Source organism: Ostrinia nubilalis, chromosome 4 (assembly GCF_963855985.1).
Source record: "Ostrinia nubilalis chromosome 4, ilOstNubi1.1, whole genome shotgun sequence".
Classification (NCBI taxonomy): Eukaryota; Metazoa; Arthropoda; class Insecta; order Lepidoptera; family Crambidae; genus Ostrinia; species Ostrinia nubilalis.
In genome coordinates, this window is record NC_087091.1 from 6,510,339 (window position 1) to 6,523,883 (window position 13,545).

Genomic DNA, 13,545 nt, shown 5'->3' on the forward strand with positions numbered 1-13,545 from the left:
TTAAAATATACGGCGTGAGAATTACGCACTCAGAATGGAAAGGGGCCTGTCCATTACTTGCTATAAATTATTTTTGGATTCCTTTTTAATTTACTGTTCATTGTCTGAAAAAAAGCTAAGCCTTTATAATTATGTATGTGTAATAATTGACATTATGTATACTTCTATAGTAATATTATAAATGCGAAAGTAACTCTGTCTGTGTCTGTCTTGCTTTCACGCCTAAACCACTGAACCGATTTGGATGAAATTTGGCATAGCGATAGTTTGAGTCCCGGGAAAGAACATAGGATAGTTATTATTCCGATTTTTGAAACAGGGACGCGCAAGTCTTTCTGTGACAGCCAAAATGCCACGCGGGCGAAGCCGCGAGCGGAAAGCTAGCAAGGGAATAAATAATAAAATAGGCAATCTAAATAGTTAAATACGTTTACAAATATAAATATCTTAAAAAATCCATATTCATAAATATTCTTAATTCCTTGTAGAAAAACCTTAGGTAGTAAGAACCTTTGTATACGAATACGTTTGAATTTAGAAACAAAATATACTATAAAATTCAAGTATTATTTAAAAAAATTGTTGATACAGCTGTTTAAGCATACTACTCGTACTATAAATGCAAAAAAATTCTGACTGTTTGTTTGTAACATTTTCACTCTTGAAACGGTGAAGTGACGTATTGCTGTTGGAGTTAATGTTAACCCTAGAGAACGACATGAGCTACTTTTCTTCGAACGAAATCCCGGAGCGTTGAAATTTCATATAGAGATTCCATGTTTTTTGAAGTGTGAGATGTGAAAATTCATGGCGGATGAGTCCGCGTGCAGAATATTGTATAATCATAAAGGTTACAGACGATATCTAACTTCCTTGACGACCCAGTGTCATGTTTTATAATACCAGTACCAGTTTTCTGCAGTCTGGTTTTAAATTTGGTCGTGTGTAGTGGAATACGTAGCAATGAGAATAGCATCGGTTTTGTTCATAATCCTTGCAGTAATGATAGAATTAGTGCGCAGTGCGGTTAGTGTGGTTTTTGGTGTAGCTTCCTAACGAATATACATGGTTTTGTGCTTAGTTTATTTATAATTGGCAAAGTGGTTTACTATAGTCACCACAAGGTGCCTGTTTACAACAGTCAGCAATTTTTGCACAACAGTGTAATATTTTGACGTTTTCTGGAGATCTTGATGGTTTAAAAAATAAATGATTTTCATGTTTCTCTCAGTTACCGTACTCTCTATTTTTACCGTAATATAAAAAGAAAGGATAAAGACAGTGACAAAATATTCACGCTTCATTTTTATTATTTCAGAATATTCGCGCGAAACGCAGCGCCGAGTCCCGTAAGTAAATGTACTCAAAAAGTACTCATATTCAGACATAACTAATCTAAAAATGCACACGTTAACATTGAAAAGAATTAAGTAATTAAATAAATAAGTTATTTTTAATAAAAAAAAGCGTGGAGATTATGGTAAAAGTCACACAGTCTAGCAGTGGTTTGTAACGGTCCGTTGACGATGACCACGACGATGATGATGATGATGATTTATTCTGAAATCTGTTTTACAGTGATTGGCTCTACCAACCTTGGCGCAACGACCACCTTTGGCGAGCAAGGGGTGGCAGACTGTTTGGCGCTGGGCAATCCTCCTTGGAAGTGTTACACAGAACAGACTGGTATCAACCCTAACTGGTGACAAGAAGGAACAACAAACACGCGCAACTTAGCATTTTTTGTATATTTATAGTTTTATTAATAACTGTGGATCTATTTTGTAGTGATTTTCGTGCTATCTGCTGAAAATGTAATAGAAATCTTGGCTATGGCAACAATACCATGGGGAGAGTTATGGAGTGGGATAGAGCAAATGTGGGGTTTGTCGTACCTAATAACTAAACTCGACCTTACAAAGAAACTAATAATGCGTTTATGATGATAATATTATTTTTGTTTTTCTTATTTATTTTAATAATATTACAATAAGATTACCTAATTAATTAGATTAATAATCTAATTAGCATTTTTCTTGTAAATAATTAAGTGTATTAATTATTTGATACATTGTGAAAGTTGACAAAAATTTTACCAGTGACTTGATACTTTTGATTTGAACAGTGTTTTAATGCAAAATAAAGATTTTATAAAATGAAAATAAGTATTAATGTCTCATCAACTTAATGGAAAGTCACAATCATAATAATAATAATTAATATACTGAATATTATTAACTAATCATTGTGACTTAAAAACAAAAATGTTGTAATTGACAAAAATCTTTTAATCATTATGCATAAAAAAGTCGCAGGATGCTTAAAATTTCGGACTTCAAAGTTTCAACAACCCTAGAAAAGTTGTCGTACTACAAAGTTAGCCAACAACTTCTCATCTTCTTTTTGTGAACTCAAGTATGTTTTTACTTTTGTTTATTCGACCTTTTTTCGAACATAAAAAAATCATTATGTTTTTTATGTTTATTTGCAACAACCTTAAGCTCATTTACCTCTGGTTTCAGTGTGACGTGCTAATTTTGGGACATCCTGTACCTGTTGGGATACCTACCGCACAAGGATAAATCAATGTTATTATAACTTAGTTTATAACAGGGTCTATAATGATCTATTTAGCTTTAAGCTTTATCTACTCTATGTTACATTATGGTGATGCAAATAAATACATAAAATATCTATACACCACTAAATTTTTATCACCGAAAAAAAAAATTCTGGGTTATGAGTTATTGATACTGATCCCATTTGCGCAAAAAAAGAAGTTAAATAAAGTGACTCAAAATTTCCTTCTAAAATTGGTAATTTATGGACACACGCGTCGCTAGCACTATTTACGTACGATAATGTAATACTTATTAGAATTCAAAATGGTCTAAGTTAGATAAGTATGTAATAATAATACTGGAAGCGTGGTCGAGGCGTGAGCGAGACAGACAGATCGATGCAACGTGCGAGTGCGTACGACTACTCTAGCGAGCAGCGGAGTGACAAAGCTGTGACGCGTAAAATACGGACTAAAGAAAATTTAATAAAAAAATTAACTTTATGAAAAACATTTCTTTTTCTTTTGCTTTAAATATTTCACACGTTTCTACATAACCTGTTAAAATTTTTTCGGTGATAAAAATTTAGTGGTGTATACTCGTACTAATATTATAAAGCTGAAGAGTTTGTTTGTTTACTTGAACGCGCTAATCTCCGGAACTACTGGTCCGATTTGAAAAATTCTTTCAGTGTTAGATAACCCATTTATCGAATAAGGCTAAAGGCTATAATAATACAACATCACGCTACGATCAATAGGAGCAGAGCAATAATAAAAAATGTTGCGAAAACTGGTTTTCACGCGTACGAAGTCGCGGGCACAGCTAGTCTATCTATCTATATAAAAACAAATAAGAAACCTGGCACATCAAATCGATGTCTATACTAATCTAAGATGCTAATTCACAAAATAACTGCTAGACCATGACATTCAAAACTAGGAATTAAACCAGTTACTTTTAATATTCTTAGGATCTGCCTACACATTTAAATGTTTAATTTTTGTTATGTAGATATTATGTAAGATTTACATACAATAACAAGCTATAAATAATATTATGTAGGTAAGATTTACATGAATAGGTATAGGTAGTTGACTAAACTAACTATACGTACTCAAATTGTGTCACTACATAGAACCTTGTGCCGACTTTCAAAAGAAGCACTTTCATATCGCCATTTGGTACTTTAAAATATTTCAATTTATGCGTGTAAACCCACTGGCAAAGGGTAGTATCACATATGGGAATCCGGAGTTTAATAAGGGTTTAATAATCCAACTATTTGGTGGGTATCGGTGGATTCCACAACCGCGGCAGACGTTATTAATTTTAACTTCGCCCGTATCAGAAAGTCGGGGTTTTAATCGTTCCCGACCCACTCGACTATAATGGAGTACTCCCGAACTGATATATTGATGTTAACAAGTTTATAATATCAATGTTGTGAAGGTTCGTCGACAAACAGGCGGGATTGTGGAACGTCGTTTATTAAATTTTGCAATACAGAAATAGAATCAGGGTTTGTAGCAGGCAGAGACTATGGTATTAGACGGGCTTTGTAGTAAGACATAAGTTTATTATAATCTACTCCCCTCGACATCTAAGTATGTTGTTGTTGTTGTTTCAGCCAAATGACGTCCACTGCTGCACAAAGGCCTCCTCCAAGGTTTTCCACAATGCACGGTCCTGCGCTGCCCGCATCCAGGCTCTTCCCGCGACCTTTACCAGATCGTCGGTCCACCTAGTAGGAGGCCTGCCCACGCTGCACAAATAAGTATAAACGACACATATAATTAATGCTAGGTAATGGGCAAAAGGAGCATCAGCTCAGCTTGACAATAAAACAGCTAAATACAAAAAAACATACGAGTAGTGTACAAAAATATTGATTTGTGTATGAAGTACCGTGACTAATAAGTCAACATTATTTGACAATAATGTGTTGTACATGTACCTACCTTGGATAATGTGCCTGACAGCACTATGAAAAATTCTGCTGCATGCAATGCGACTATCACACATGATAATATCATCGAACTAGTGGTTAAAGACTTCAGTAGGCTAGGTCATAAAATACCCCAAGTCTAAAATCGACGTAAAATTGCACTGCCATTTTGATCTTATGTATGATTTTGTATCATTTCCGAGGGAATTCCGAATTTATATTCGCAGGTAACGTTGTAAACTGATTCGGAAACAGCAATAAATACTGTTATCTTCGCGTACGAGGCTGTATTTTAACAGCTCAACGATTTTTTATTTGAAAAACGCTATCTGTATCAATTAAAAAACCTTATTTATTAGTATTTTACAGCCTTTGCTCTTTGTTGCTGATAAAAGTTATTGTACAGTGTGAAATGATTCAATAAAACCAAAATTTTGTTTATTGATGTAAGGAGATAACGTATCCATTTTAATGGTCTATGTAGTTGTTATTTTAAGGTAGGCTCAGATCATAGTCTATGACATAGTCTTAAGATAGATCTGAGTTAAGGTATAATTTGGAACTATCATTTATTGTTTCTCTTAGCATCATAGAACGAAAGAAAAAATCAACAATAAAAGAAAAGAAAATAGGTACAACGAAAGTCAAAAATATCGAAATAATTCCAAAAAAATATAATCAATTCAGATTCGAAGTAAGAATGCATTATTACGTTTACGTACGTATTAGCACGTTTAAAAAAGCAGTACCTAACTAAATAAAAAGTTATTCGAGATTTCATCAAAAACGACAAAAGAACTCAAAACCGTTTTTTTTTAGTTAATTTTTCTTATTATTAAACGTGCTATATTATCAATAAGAAATCTCAATAAGCAAACCCGCTAGTCTAGCTTTAATCCAATGAGGGCTATCGTTTTTATACTTAACAGTTGGCACCCCTGGCAATTGACAGGACCTCACTCTACAGTGGCGCCATCTTGATGAGTGCAAATGCGATAGTCCTCCTACCACTTTAGCACTCACCAGTTGGTGCCACTGTCTTCACTACTAGCAAGTGACAGGACCTTACTCTACAGTGGCGCAAACTGGTGAGCGCTATAACGATAGCCCTCATTAGCTTTGCAACAACCTAAGATACTCTACCTCGGTATCTAAGTTCTCCATAAAATTGCATACCCGAGCGTTTGAAACCTGGTTCAAAGCAAGTGCCATGAATAAGAGTTTTCGGCTGCTAAATTGAGACTGCATATTTCAAGATGTACGATAACAGTTCTTTGTGCCTGACACAATTTCAAACCAAAACGTAAAAGCTTTACCGTGTATGGGAATTGAGTTTTTAGGCATTGTACGGCCGATGGCATTTTATGTAAAGCCTGTTGGATCTATTTAGCTTTAAGCTTTATCTACTCTATGTTACATTATGGTGATGCAAATAAATACATAAAATATCTATACACCACTAAATTTTTATCACCGAAAAAAAAAATTCTGGGTTATGAGTTATTGATACTGATCCCATTTGCGCAAAAAAAGAAGTTAAATAAAGTGACTCAAAATTTCCTTCTAAAATTGGTAATTTATGGACACACGCGTCGCTAGCACTATTTACGTACGATAATGTAATACTTATTAGAATTCAAAATGGTCTAAGTTAGATAAGTATGTAATAATAATACTGGAAGCGTGGTCGAGGCGTGAGCGAGACAGACAGATCGATGCAACGTGCGAGTGCGTACGACTACTCTAGCGAGCAGCGGAGTGACAAAGCTGTGACGCGTAAAATACGGACTAAAGAAAATTTAATAAAAAAATTAACTTTATGAAAAACATTTCTTTTTCTTTTGCTTTAAATATTTCACACGTTTCTACATAACCTGTTAAAATTTTTTCGGTGATAAAAATTTAGTGGTGTATACTCGTACTAATATTATAAAGCTGAAGAGTTTGTTTGTTTACTTGAACGCGCTAATCTCCGGAACTACTGGTCCGATTTGAAAAATTCTTTCAGTGTTAGATAACCCATTTATCGAATAAGGCTAAAGGCTATAATAATACAACATCACGCTACGATCAATAGGAGCAGAGCAATAATAAAAAATGTTGCGAAAACTGGTTTTCACGCGTACGAAGTCGCGGGCACAGCTAGTCTATCTATCTATATAAAAACAAATAAGAAACCTGGCACATCAAATCGATGTCTATACTAATCTAAGATGCTAATTCACAAAATAACTGCTAGACCATGACATTCAAAACTAGGAATTAAACCAGTTACTTTTAATATTCTTAGGATCTGCCTACACATTTAAATGTTTAATTTTTGTTATGTAGATATTATGTAAGATTTACATACAATAACAAGCTATAAATAATATTATGTAGGTAAGATTTACATGAATAGGTATAGGTAGTTGACTAAACTAACTATACGTACTCAAATTGTGTCACTACATAGAACCTTGTGCCGACTTTCAAAAGAAGCACTTTCATATCGCCATTTGGTACTTTAAAATATTTCAATTTATGCGTGTAAACCCACTGGCAAAGGGTAGTATCACATATGGGAATCCGGAGTTTAATAAGGGTTTAATAATCCAACTATTTGGTGGGTATCGGTGGATTCCACAACCGCGGCAGACGTTATTAATTTTAACTTCGCCCGTATCAGAAAGTCGGGGTTTTAATCGTTCCCGACCCACTCGACTATAATGGAGTACTCCCGAACTGATATATTGATGTTAACAAGTTTATAATATCAATGTTGTGAAGGTTCGTCGACAAACAGGCGGGATTGTGGAACGTCGTTTATTAAATTTTGCAATACAGAAATAGAATCAGGGTTTGTAGCAGGCAGAGACTATGGTATTAGACGGGCTTTGTAGTAAGACATAAGTTTATTATAATCTACTCCCCTCGACATCTAAGTATGTTGTTGTTGTTGTTTCAGCCAAATGACGTCCACTGCTGCACAAAGGCCTCCTCCAAGGTTTTCCACAATGCACGGTCCTGCGCTGCCCGCATCCAGGCTCTTCCCGCGACCTTTACCAGATCGTCGGTCCACCTAGTAGGAGGCCTGCCCACGCTGCACAAATAAGTATAAACGACACATATAATTAATGCTAGGTAATGGGCAAAAGGAGCATCAGCTCAGCTTGACAATAAAACAGCTAAATACAAAAAAACATACGAGTAGTGTACAAAAATATTGATTTGTGTATGAAGTACCGTGACTAATAAGTCAACATTATTTGACAATAATGTGTTGTACATGTACCTACCTTGGATAATGTGCCTGACAGCACTATGAAAAATTCTGCTGCATGCAATGCGACTATCACACATGATAATATCATCGAACTAGTGGTTAAAGACTTCAGTAGGCTAGGTCATAAAATACCCCAAGTCTAAAATCGACGTAAAATTGCACTGCCATTTTGATCTTATGTATGATTTTGTATCATTTCCGAGGGAATTCCGAATTTATATTCGCAGGTAACGTTGTAAACTGATTCGGAAACAGCAATAAATACTGTTATCTTCGCGTACGAGGCTGTATTTTAACAGCTCAACGATTTTTTATTTGAAAAACGCTATCTGTATCAATTAAAAAACCTTATTTATTAGTATTTTACAGCCTTTGCTCTTTGTTGCTGATAAAAGTTATTGTACAGTGTGAAATGATTCAATAAAACCAAAATTTTGTTTATTGATGTAAGGAGATAACGTATCCATTTTAATGGTCTATGTAGTTGTTATTTTAAGGTAGGCTCAGATCATAGTCTATGACATAGTCTTAAGATAGATCTGAGTTAAGGTATAATTTGGAACTATCATTTATTGTTTCTCTTAGCATCATAGAACGAAAGAAAAAATCAACAATAAAAGAAAAGAAAATAGGTACAACGAAAGTCAAAAATATCGAAATAATTCCAAAAAAATATAATCAATTCAGATTCGAAGTAAGAATGCATTATTACGTTTACGTACGTATTAGCACGTTTAAAAAAGCAGTACCTAACTAAATAAAAAGTTATTCGAGATTTCATCAAAAACGACAAAAGAACTCAAAACCGTTTTTTTTTAGTTAATTTTTCTTATTATTAAACGTGCTATATTATCAATAAGAAATCTCAATAAGCAAACCCGCTAGTCTAGCTTTAATCCAATGAGGGCTATCGTTTTTATACTTAACAGTTGGCACCCCTGGCAATTGACAGGACCTCACTCTACAGTGGCGCCATCTTGATGAGTGCAAATGCGATAGTCCTCCTACCACTTTAGCACTCACCAGTTGGTGCCACTGTCTTCACTACTAGCAAGTGACAGGACCTTACTCTACAGTGGCGCAAACTGGTGAGCGCTATAACGATAGCCCTCATTAGCTTTGCAACAACCTAAGATACTCTACCTCGGTATCTAAGTTCTCCATAAAATTGCATACCCGAGCGTTTGAAACCTGGTTCAAAGCAAGTGCCATGAATAAGAGTTTTCGGCTGCTAAATTGAGACTGCATATTTCAAGATGTACGATAACAGTTCTTTGTGCCTGACACAATTTCAAACCAAAACGTAAAAGCTTTACCGTGTATGGGAATTGAGTTTTTAGGCATTGTACGGCCGATGGCATTTTATGTAAAGCCTGTTGGATCTATTTAGCTTTAAGCTTTATCTACTCTATGTTACATTATGGTGATGCAAATAAATACATAAAATATCTATACACCACTAAATTTTTATCACCGAAAAAAAAAATTCTGGGTTATGAGTTATTGATACTGATCCCATTTGCGCAAAAAAAGAAGTTAAATAAAGTGACTCAAAATTTCCTTCTAAAATTGGTAATTTATGGACACACGCGTCGCTAGCACTATTTACGTACGATAATGTAATACTTATTAGAATTCAAAATGGTCTAAGTTAGATAAGTATGTAATAATAATACTGGAAGCGTGGTCGAGGCGTGAGCGAGACAGACAGATCGATGCAACGTGCGAGTGCGTACGACTACTCTAGCGAGCAGCGGAGTGACAAAGCTGTGACGCGTAAAATACGGACTAAAGAAAATTTAATAAAAAAATTAACTTTATGAAAAACATTTCTTTTTCTTTTGCTTTAAATATTTCACACGTTTCTACATAACCTGTTAAAATTTTTTCGGTGATAAAAATTTAGTGGTGTATACTCGTACTAATATTATAAAGCTGAAGAGTTTGTTTGTTTACTTGAACGCGCTAATCTCCGGAACTACTGGTCCGATTTGAAAAATTCTTTCAGTGTTAGATAACCCATTTATCGAATAAGGCTAAAGGCTATAATAATACAACATCACGCTACGATCAATAGGAGCAGAGCAATAATAAAAAATGTTGCGAAAACTGGTTTTCACGCGTACGAAGTCGCGGGCACAGCTAGTCTATCTATCTATATAAAAACAAATAAGAAACCTGGCACATCAAATCGATGTCTATACTAATCTAAGATGCTAATTCACAAAATAACTGCTAGACCATGACATTCAAAACTAGGAATTAAACCAGTTACTTTTAATATTCTTAGGATCTGCCTACACATTTAAATGTTTAATTTTTGTTATGTAGATATTATGTAAGATTTACATACAATAACAAGCTATAAATAATATTATGTAGGTAAGATTTACATGAATAGGTATAGGTAGTTGACTAAACTAACTATACGTACTCAAATTGTGTCACTACATAGAACCTTGTGCCGACTTTCAAAAGAAGCACTTTCATATCGCCATTTGGTACTTTAAAATATTTCAATTTATGCGTGTAAACCCACTGGCAAAGGGTAGTATCACATATGGGAATCCGGAGTTTAATAAGGGTTTAATAATCCAACTATTTGGTGGGTATCGGTGGATTCCACAACCGCGGCAGACGTTATTAATTTTAACTTCGCCCGTATCAGAAAGTCGGGGTTTTAATCGTTCCCGACCCACTCGACTATAATGGAGTACTCCCGAACTGATATATTGATGTTAACAAGTTTATAATATCAATGTTGTGAAGGTTCGTCGACAAACAGGCGGGATTGTGGAACGTCGTTTATTAAATTTTGCAATACAGAAATAGAATCAGGGTTTGTAGCAGGCAGAGACTATGGTATTAGACGGGCTTTGTAGTAAGACATAAGTTTATTATAATCTACTCCCCTCGACATCTAAGTATGTTGTTGTTGTTGTTTCAGCCAAATGACGTCCACTGCTGCACAAAGGCCTCCTCCAAGGTTTTCCACAATGCACGGTCCTGCGCTGCCCGCATCCAGGCTCTTCCCGCGACCTTTACCAGATCGTCGGTCCACCTAGTAGGAGGCCTGCCCACGCTGCACAAATAAGTATAAACGACACATATAATTAATGCTAGGTAATGGGCAAAAGGAGCATCAGCTCAGCTTGACAATAAAACAGCTAAATACAAAAAAACATACGAGTAGTGTACAAAAATATTGATTTGTGTATGAAGTACCGTGACTAATAAGTCAACATTATTTGACAATAATGTGTTGTACATGTACCTACCTTGGATAATGTGCCTGACAGCACTATGAAAAATTCTGCTGCATGCAATGCGACTATCACACATGATAATATCATCGAACTAGTGGTTAAAGACTTCAGTAGGCTAGGTCATAAAATACCCCAAGTCTAAAATCGACGTAAAATTGCACTGCCATTTTGATCTTATGTATGACTAGCTTTCCGCCCGCGGCTTCGCCCGCGTAGAATTTTGTCTGTCACAGAAAAACTTTATCGCGCGCGTCCCTGTTTCAAAAACCGGGATAAAAACTATCCTATGTTCTTTCCCGGGACTCAAACTATCTCTATGCCAAATTTCATCAAAATCGGTTGCGAGGTTTAAGCGGGAAAGCGTAACAGACAGACAGACAGACAGACAGACAGACAGACAGACAGACAGACAGACAGAGTTACTTTCGCATTTATAATATTAGTTGGGATTTTGTATCATTTCCGAGGGAATTCCGAATTTATATTCGCAGGTAACGTTGTAAACTGATTCGGAAACAGCAATAAATACTGTTATCTTCGCGTACGAGGCTGTATTTTAACAGCTCAACGATTTTTTATTTGAAAAACGCTATCTGTATCAATTAAAAAACCTTATTTATTAGTATTTTACAGCCTTTGCTCTTTGTTGCTGATAAAAGTTATTGTACAGTGTGAAATGATTCAATAAAACCAAAATTTTGTTTATTGATGTAAGGAGATAACGTATCCATTTTAATGGTCTATGTAGTTGTTATTTTAAGGTAGGCTCAGATCATAGTCTATGACATAGTCTTAAGATAGATCTGAGTTAAGGTATAATTTGGAACTATCATTTATTGTTTCTCTTAGCATCATAGAACGAAAGAAAAAATCAACAATAAAAGAAAAGAAAATAGGTACAACGAAAGTCAAAAATATCGAAATAATTCCAAAAAAATATAATCAATTCAGATTCGAAGTAAGAATGCATTATTACGTTTACGTACGTATTAGCACGTTTAAAAAAGCAGTACCTAACTAAATAAAAAGTTATTCGAGATTTCATCAAAAACGACAAAAGAACTCAAAACCGTTTTTTTTTAGTTAATTTTTCTTATTATTAAACGTGCTATATTATCAATAAGAAATCTCAATAAGCAAACCCGCTAGTCTAGCTTTAATCCAATGAGGGCTATCGTTTTTATACTTAACAGTTGGCACCCCTGGCAATTGACAGGACCTCACTCTACAGTGGCGCCATCTTGATGAGTGCAAATGCGATAGTCCTCCTACCACTTTAGCACTCACCAGTTGGTGCCACTGTCTTCACTACTAGCAAGTGACAGGACCTTACTCTACAGTGGCGCAAACTGGTGAGCGCTATAACGATAGCCCTCATTAGCTTTGCAACAACCTAAGATACTCTACCTCGGTATCTAAGTTCTCCATAAAATTGCATACCCGAGCGTTTGAAACCTGGTTCAAAGCAAGTGCCATGAATAAGAGTTTTCGGCTGCTAAATTGAGACTGCATATTTCAAGATGTACGATAACAGTTCTTTGTGCCTGACACAATTTCAAACCAAAACGTAAAAGCTTTACCGTGTATGGGAATTGAGTTTTTAGGCATTGTACGGCCGATGGCATTTTATGTAAAGCCTGTTGGATCTTAGGTAGTGGAAATAAGAGACACTTTTCATTAAAAACATGTAGCTTGAAGTGCTGTTAAAATACACTGTTCGAGACTGTGAATCAGTAGGTATGGCTTAGGAAAATTGACTAGGAAATTGAGAGGTCAATTGAACTTCCATTCTTGGCATACTGAAAATATTCGCCAATCATGCGGTTTCTTTTATGTAGTACTAGCTGTGCCCGCGACTTATAGGTATGCGTGGAAATAGTTTGAATAAATAAGTATTTCCCGTTTTTGCAAATTTTTTCTTTACAAGCTTTCGTTCAAAAAAACTCTTCAGATTTATAATATTAGTATAGATGTTGTAAAGGCGACGCGACGGCACATCAAGGTATAAATACAGAGGTATCTTAAGCTTTTGTAAGAGATGTGATTTTGCAACAAAATTTCTGACGTATCTGTATCGTATAAGACCTATACCTACCTACCTACCTACCTACCTATAGAACACTAGATTACTCATGCGTCACTCACAATTATTATTTTTTTGTCAAATTATCACATACCTGCTTTTACTAACAAGTTTTAAAACAAAAGTCCGTTTTAATACGCAACATGAATTCTAGAGCTCAAAATAATAATAAAGATTTTCTCTATCCATCCGGAAACATCGTTCGATTAATCATTGACGTCGAACTGAAATCGTTGTAAGCTTTTTTCAACAGGTAAAACGAGAGAGTTAGACCGACAAATTAGGCTGGGAAAACACAAAGTTCCGTATTCAGCTAGACTTGGATTTTAAAGACCGTTACAAAGCAAATTAAGAACAGTCTGTTAATTTCCCAGAAATAAAGAAAATGGAGAAATCGTTTGACTTGAAATTCATATCCTAGC

General features: G+C 35.2%; 1 long non-coding RNA gene across 1 annotated transcript; it reads left to right on the forward strand.

Annotated features, from left to right (window-relative positions):
• Positions 1–913: 913 nt before the first annotated feature.
• On the forward strand, positions 914–1,985 carry LOC135071457 (uncharacterized). Its single transcript, XR_010257253.1, has 3 exons — positions 914–1,026; positions 1,319–1,349; positions 1,579–1,985. It is a non-coding gene; the product is annotated as an uncharacterized LOC135071457 (long non-coding RNA).
• Positions 1,986–13,545: the final 11,560 nt, after the last annotated feature.